Below are 8763 nucleotides of genomic sequence, written 5' to 3'. Positions count from 1 at the left end.
TAAAAATAGAGACCTCAAGAAGAGAATCTTGGATGAGGCTCATCTCTCCAAATTCTCCATGCACCCAGGAAGCACCAAGATGTACCATGATCTAAAGCCCCTGTATTGGTGGACCAGGATGAAAAGGGAGATAGCCCAATATGTATCTGAATATGACACATGTCAGAGGATAAAGGCAAGCCACTTAAAGTCAGCTGGTGCCTTGCAACCCCTATCGATACCTTCATGGAAATGGGATGACATCAGCATGGATTTCGTTGTGGGTCTGCCCAACACCTCTCGACATCATGATTCTATCTGGGTCATTGTGGACCGATTGACAAAAGTGACACATTTTCTTGCTGTGCACACCACCGATAAGGCTCCTAAGTACGCTGAGTTGTACATTGACGGAATTTTGTGTTTGCACGGATTACCCCGGACAATTGTCTCTAACCGAGGAGCCCAATTTGTAGCCAGATTTTGGGAGCAATTGCAAGAGTCTTTGGGAACCAATCTAATAAGAAGTTCAGCTTACCACCCCTAGACTGATGGTTAGGCCGAAAGGGTAAATTAGATTCTTGAAGATATGCTAAGGGCTTGTGCTATCGATTCTGGCAAGAACTGGGATAAGTACCTCTCTTTGGCAGAGTTTGCTTATAACAACAGTTATCAATCCAGTCTGAAGATGGCACCTTTTGAAGCCTTATATGGAAGAAGGTGTCGAACACCCCTCAACTAGTCATAGCCTGGAGAAAGAGAAATCTTTGGGCCCGACCTGGTGTCGGAAGCCGAAAGAAAAGTCAAAATGATCAAGAAGAACCTAGAAGCTGCTCAGGCCAGGCAAAAGAGTTACCATGACAAGAGAAGGAAACCCCTCCAGATTGAAGTCGGAGATTTCGTGTATTTGAAAGTATCGCCCACAAAAGGAGTGCGAAGGTTTGCGATCAAAGGCATGTTAGCCCTCACTACATTGGACCTTATGAAATCATAGAAGCATGTGGACCTGTGGCATACAAATTGAAGCTACCTCCAAAAATGTCTGCCATCCACAATATGTTCCATGTATCCCAATTGAAGAAGTGTGTTCGATTACCAACAGAGGTCATAACAGATCTAGAGGTGGAGATAGAGCCAGATCTGTCGTACCAAGAGCACCCCTCCAAGGTTCTAGATTGCAAGGAAAGATCAACTCGTGCGCGGTCGATCAAAATGTATAAGATCCAATGGAGCAACCATTCGGAAGGAGAGGCTGCCTGGGAGACTGAGGATTTTCTGCACTCAAACTACCCCGATTGTCTACCTAAGGAGATCGGTACGTAATCATAACCCAGCCCCTGTGGCGGAACCGCCCAAATTATTCCAGCTTAAGTGCCCGAGTCACGCCTTGAAGGCAGAAACACACTTAAATCGGAATAACCCGTCAGTCCCTCAGATCTAGTCCGATGAAGCCACTTATCCAGGATTGAATACCACAAGCTCACTTGAAGGTGAGGCACAGAGAAATACAATATTGCATAATACCATAAATTAAGAAAGTTTCATTAGTGATTACATTATCGGAGTTTCAAAAATAATAACCATAAATTTTAATGCAGCGGAAATAACTAACAGAGAAAACCGAGTAACATGGCGAAGCCTGGCCACGCTACTCCTCCTGGTCCTCTCCCGCGGAAGCAGTAACCCTCTCGACCATCTATTCCGGTGGGAGGGATGAAGGCCAAGTCACACCATCAACCAAATCAAGGAGGTACCTGCAAAAATTATACCACAAGCAAGGCTGAGTATACTAATACTCAGCTAGACTTACCCGGTGTCAGGAGTCTACTCCTCTACCTCTAGACCATGAAGTTGTTTGGCTGAGGGGTTTGGTTTGCCAAAAGCACTAGCTGAGTCTAAAACCATGTTTTATCTTTTCAAGTTCTAGAATAATAATTTAGACTAGATGAGCACCTGACTAACCATACATGGTATCATGCAATTTAGTCAATCAACATCTTTTGCCAGTAACCTCATTTCACTTCTTACTCGATGCAGCAGCATGGATCAAGCAGTTTCATTAGCTGCGAGAAGCAGACAATTTGAATCGAGTTTTAACCTTGCAAGGTAAACCTAAACACATGATGTGGCGAGGCACTCCGTCCCCACACACATCAACCGTCCCCATCAATTCCCTAGCAACACAAAGGGGCTCACCGCCTTGGCGTACAATGCCCCATTGACCCCAGCTGCCGTCGTGCAGTGACCGCACTTGTACCCACCATATCTTGAATGGGAGACCACATCTCAGGACACGTGAGGAGAGCAGTCTGCGGGCAGGTTCCCTCAGGTACTAGGCTTACCAATTTACCATATTTCTCGGCATGTGTTTAGTACGTTCAAACGCTTGACTCACGGTACCACACATTAATCCTTATTCCATTTTTTGTCTCGTAGACAATGCATCCCCATGGATCGTTGTCCACAGACCATCATCATTTCGATATAAAAATGAATACAACCAATTCCTGACCTCGCGCAAGTGCTAGAAAAATCACTCGACTTCTACCGAGATCTCTAATTAGCAAAGCAGCTACTCGACCTAGCATACTAGTATCCATCTTAAAAGGAATCCTGAGTTCATGCAACTAGGGTTTCAGGCAACTCCTACACTTAAGTGCACAGTACAAGCCTATAGACATTAAGTGCAGTAAAATAGCATATATAGCTGTTATGCATAAAACCGGGGCTTGCCTGGAATTCACACTAGATAGTGTCTGCTATAGTGTACTCGCTTGGCGAGCATCCACTGGTTATGTCCATCCTTCTTTGGGTCGTCCACCAACTGCATCTTGTGGTTGGCACCACATCACTTGCATGATCATCATCTCTCGGCCCTAAATGAGATGCATGATGCATATGTATGAATATAATGAAAGTAGCACAAGATATCCAAATATACGGTAGCGAAGTAAACATTAAATTGTAAGACACCGTAAACAACCATACACTAGCATTAGTTATCTACACGTCATCGGGCTTACGTAATCAATACCATTAGAAAGACGACAAATGCTTTCTAGAATTAACCAGCGCAACACGGCATCAGACGTGCAAGCATTTATCACATTCGTTCTATTTTTTCATTAGTTCCTTTATTATTATGCTAGTTAAGTACACATCAATTTGCCATGGCTTCTATATAGACAAACTTAGTTAAAATGGAATAATCACTTAATCGGGTTCTACAACCATTCACAACACTCTACTGCAAGCATACACCCCAGAGAACGCACAGAAAGCGATGGCCTAATCACACTGCTTCTTATACTAGTCTAATGAGGTTGGTTATTTAGCAATATTAGATTTGCCACGCAAGTATTAAAAATGGTAACATCCCGTTTATTGTGTTTTTATCCATATAACGACACTTGCTAAAATAACGTTGATTGAAGCTGATTACTTCCTAGACTTCAACAATTTAGTTTACTACTTAGAGAGACGTGGATCAGTTACTTACATATAACCCAATTATATTAGTTACTATCATTGTTACTCATATTCACTTAAAACCAAAACAAGCAAGCAGTCACTCAACGCAAACACACTAGAGTAGAGCAATCAATCGCTTCTAACACATTTAGGAGAGCAACACAGTAGTTGTTTGTTTCCGTCATCACTCACACGTTATTTACCCAAAAATAGTGAACAAATACTTTTTTGGAAAGCTTATGAAACGCTCTACAACTTTGGGTATTATCATCTCAACATGATTAGACTTTTAGCAAGGTTGAATTGTGCAAAAATAACAGATCTGTCCAGGTTGGATAAATTCAGGCCCTTTGTTTCAAAAATTCATAACCAGAGACTCATGCATCCAAAATAGGTGATCCTAGACTTTCTAGAAAGCTAATGAAATTTTCTACAAGTAATTTATAAACATCTCAAGGTGATTCAATATGTAATTAAGGATAAAAGACACTAGAAAGCTTTGTTGTCTAGAATTGGACAGATTCAGTCTTCACACTTTAAACATACATAACTTAATCTTCAGATCACCAAAAAGAGTGTTCCAAGAGTTTTTGGAAAGCTTAGCAAAAGTACTACATAACTTTATAATCACCAAGAAGTGATTCTTTGTTTAACTAAATCAAATAATACAATTTTCGAAATCTGTTCTGACAGTGGACAGAACACAGCAACCCTTTTGCAAAATTCATAACTCTTAAACTATGAGGCCTATGGTTATAATAACACAAGCAAGATAAGAAACACATCTACAACTTTCTTATAACGACCATGAACTGATTGTAACATTAACTTAAGCAAACAATGCAATCTATGAAATATGTACAGGCTTATGACTTATGGCTGTCAAATTTTAACACAAGAAAGATAATAAAGTTATGTACAACTTCTCTATATGACTTTTCTATAGAAAACATATTCTACTTAACTAGATTACATGCACAACCAAAACTGTACACGCAGGAATTTCAGTTTGCTAGCACAAGAGCACTTAAATAAATCACCAAGCAAACTCATAGAGAGATACTACCACCAATTTCTCAAGTTCGAATCATTATGACTTAGTTATCAAGTTTTAGTTTATATCAAGACACATAATCATTTCAAGAAACATGCACGCTTTTGTTTACTTCTAATTTGTCTCTAATTCTTCTTATAATTATAAAATGTGTGTCATTTTAGCACCATATGAAACTATTTAATTTGGGGGTGGCATTTTTATGAGGCACGGGAAATGACAAATAATGACTAATGTATAAATTTCACATACTCAGGTTTTATATTTTATTTACTACAAAAACAACAAATTGTTAATGCAATAAAGCATGTGAGAGCAAGTTAAATCTAAAACTAATTATTTTCTGTGGATGCATGACCATATTAAGTTTCCTCAGGGTACTATAATATCATGCAAGGACAGTGGAACACCATTTTCCATTTTTGCATCTATAAATTATTTTTAAATAATTTAAAACTACTTAAGGTGCATTAAACAAGTTAAATCACTAACTTAATCATACATGCACAACAATTCATGAAATTATTACCAGTCACCAAGCATCACACCAAGAGTCTACTGTAAACATGTCAACCCATTTGGAGCACTAGAGCTACAAATCCAAAAATAACAAGCAAATAAATCTTCTTTTCTCTATTTAACTTGTTTTAATTAACACACCAAGAAAACAGTGAACATCATATAAGTTTTATATTTTTCTTAGATGGAGTATGACAACATCTAACTAACAAAAACAAGTTTCATCATTTTTGGATTTTTATAAATAAAACTATGGAGAGAAGCATGTACATTTGTTTTGTAAACTAGTTTTTAAATACGATTTTCTACAAAAAAATTTCCACTAAAACATACCGACATATAGATCTAACAGATAAAACATTTTATAAGAAAGGCAACAAAACAAGTTTCGTGATTTTGGATCTCTAAAACTCGAGATATGAATTTTAGAACACAACACAGAAATCTGCAACTTTGTTTACTCACGTCTCGCCTCGGGCCCACCTATCATAGTCTCAAGGGGGGGTCTTCTTCACGTGAACAGCAAGAAGCTGCTGGGGAGGGGCGCTGCAGCCATGGGAGAGAGCTCCCTGCGCTAGAGAGGGAGAGGGCGCCGTGGAGATGGGGAGGAGCTCCCTGCTCAGCCGAACAGAGAAGGGAAGTGAGTGGTGTGTGAGAGAAGGGAGAGGGGTGGACTGCTATTTATAGACTCAAGCTCTGGACATGTCAGCCATATGCAGCAGGTGGCAGTGATGGCACAACAACTTTGAGTGGCGTGTTTTGGCTGTTTGTGCTTGGAATCGAACCTTGGTCACTGTAGAAGATATCTTCCTTGATGTACACTATACAAATCTTGTACAGGACTTGAGGTGATTCGGGCACTGGTTAGAGAGTTATAGACCCACAAAAATTGGTTTGTCAGTGGGTTAGAAATCAGTGGAAACTTACAAAAACTGAGTGTCAAAGCATGTCAAACGGAATCGGATGAATGTCATATTTTAATATGTTGTGCCTCTATTAGTTATTAACAACTTTTATATTTGGGGAAACTTGAGTTGTTTGACAAAAATTTGGGAAAGCGAGACGTCAATCCGAACGATACTGATTCCAGACTTAGAAGAATTCGAATCATGAAATCAGATTTTTATTCTGTCTTGATGACGCTATTTGAGATACTTAGAGATTGAATCAAGGCTTGGTTTAAATATAAAATTTGTTGTATAACACAGGTTCTACAATTTTTATTGAAGGTCACACCTTATATCTTGAATATAATCTAAGGTTTTACTTTGGTCAAGGTAGCATCATTATAAAGCTTCAAATTATATTTTTAAGGCAATCATGGTATTTTCTCGACATTTTCTTGGCATGGACCCTTAATAAATTTTGTTGTAGAGTTGATATAGAGTTGTTTGAGCAAGATGACAAGGTTTTGTTGAATTTGAAAATTTGCATTTGTTCAGATGAGCAGTTTCAAGCATGTATAGGATTTATCTTTTCATATGAGTATTTGACTTAAACTTCTAGAATTCTTTAGAATACACTTGATAGATAGAGATGAATTATGACATATAGAAAACAAGTCGATTTGCATAAGAATTAATTAGAGGTTTACACAAAGAGATTCTGCGGGAGAATGCAGATTTAGATTAAGTATTTGGACGTAGACCGACTATCGAGAAAGCGTATTCGGACATAGATCTGATAACATCACAACTATCGAGAGTACGAATAAATGAGTCTGGACAGGAGTTGTGAGACGAGATTGACTTTCGAATTTGCATTTTCTTCAAGAAACAAAAGTTTTAGCAGGCTCCAAATTCGGCCATTCTCGAGATCGAATAAAATCAGAGATCGGTGAAACCTTCACAAGTAACTTGATAAGAGGAGATAGATGTGATAAAGAGATAGAAATTCTTACTGAGCATCCGAGATTAGGATAAATCTCCCAACATAACATGAAATAGACACCTGGGGTGTCACAGCCCCCCTGCCCTTTGAATCCAAATATAAGAAAGATGATCTTAACATAAACCGAGTTAAGCTATAAAACTAAAACAAGAAGGACTTCCATCTGAAGTTGCAAAGAGGATGACATTCGAAGAGCAGTTTTTTAAAGAACTTTAATAAGCAAACCCACACCATAAAGGCAAGCCATAACCTTATCCTCACCCTTGGAGAACCTAGACCCGAACCTCGGGGCGAGATTCTTTTAAGGGCGGAGGGCTGTAATACCCCAGGTGTTACTCAGGCTTTTTCTTTCCACACACCCACAATTGTGAACATTATCACATGTGATTGTAATTGAGCAAAAAGGCACCAAATTGAAAAGCAAAAACTCAAACATGTAATTCTCATCTGAAGAAACATACCATAAACTCATCATGCACCTCAAGGGAGAAAAATGTTCAAAACCCTAGAATAACCCTAATTAAGCCATTTAAGTGCAAAGGGGGAAATTGGTGAAAAGACTATGAAAAACATAAAATCAAGATGAGGACCAAATAACAAAGTTAGATTGCACTAAATAAGCTACAAAATATAATAAGGAAGATTGGTCAAAGGGGTTTTGCAAAATTCCCAAAATGACCCCTCAACTAAAAACTCAATGGGAAATTCAGAAAATTCAAAATCTGAATTTTGACCTCTTCATAAAGTTCAGTCGTGTTCTCTGTTTTCCAAAACTCAAATCCACAAAACCCAAATATGAAAGTGGCATCAAATTACCTTGAACGTACTCTGGCAAAGTTTGAAATCAAACAAAAACTGTTTGACATCATTTGACTTGACCTTGGTCTCGGATTCCAGCAGAGCGACAAACCCAACTTCGCCCCCTCATATCTCGCAAATCCAAGATCTAACCCACTCAAGTGTTGTAAGAGAAACAAAGTGTAAACGACAAAGAAGAAATCGTGTGCAGAGATTTGGGAGAGTTACAAGAGGATCGCGAGCCAATTAGCATTTGAAAACGACTAGACCGAGCGATGCCACTCGTTCGATGGATTGCCTGACCGGTCGAGCGCGGACTGGCCGCGTGATAGCATCTAGGCCCCTGGTTGGTTTTAGTGATTAATGACAACAAAATGTTATATATGACTAACGTGTGGTTTGCAGAGACAAATGGTAAGTTAGGTCGCATTACAGGTAGAAGTACTACAACGGTGAAAACAATCCCAGAGATAAGAACTCGAAGCGACGACTAAAACGACGAAACAAAAAGTGAAGGACTACGGAGTTCGAGTGTCAAGGAGTTGTGGACACTCGTGATTTAGTTAGGTCTTTTATTCTCTTTTAGCCATACTATAAAGAGGGGTTGTCGATGAGTAGTTTGACCAAGAGAGTTCTAGTGTAGTGTTGGTACACATTCACACTCACATATAGTGGTAGATGACACTCTAGAACATACACTCAATTTAGAACGAAAACCGATTTGAAAAATAGCATAAAACAGAAAATAGGGTTTCTGGCCTTGGGGCACCGGACTGTCCGATGCACCCTCTGCCAGGTGGGGCCAGGGTGGCCCAAGGGAAGGGTTTCCCCACGCAGAAACCCGAGAGCGCAAGGTTCCCGAGTGGAATTTTAGTGGCGCATCGGATAGTGCACCAGACTATCCGGTGTGCACCAGACAATAACTGTTCACTATCCGGTGTGCCATCTGCCCAACGGATAGCTGTCACAACTAGCCGTTGGAGTCGACCGTTGGCGCACGGTGGCGCACCGGACTGTCCGGTGCGCCCATGCGCAGAACAGTGCTGGTAACG

The sequence above is a fragment of the Zea mays genome, chromosome 4 (genome assembly GCF_902167145.1).
Source record: "Zea mays cultivar B73 chromosome 4, Zm-B73-REFERENCE-NAM-5.0, whole genome shotgun sequence".
Taxonomy (NCBI): domain Eukaryota; kingdom Viridiplantae; phylum Streptophyta; class Magnoliopsida; order Poales; family Poaceae; genus Zea; species Zea mays.
The sequence above is the reverse complement of the archived record's forward strand: the minus strand, read 5'-3'. Positions refer to the sequence as shown.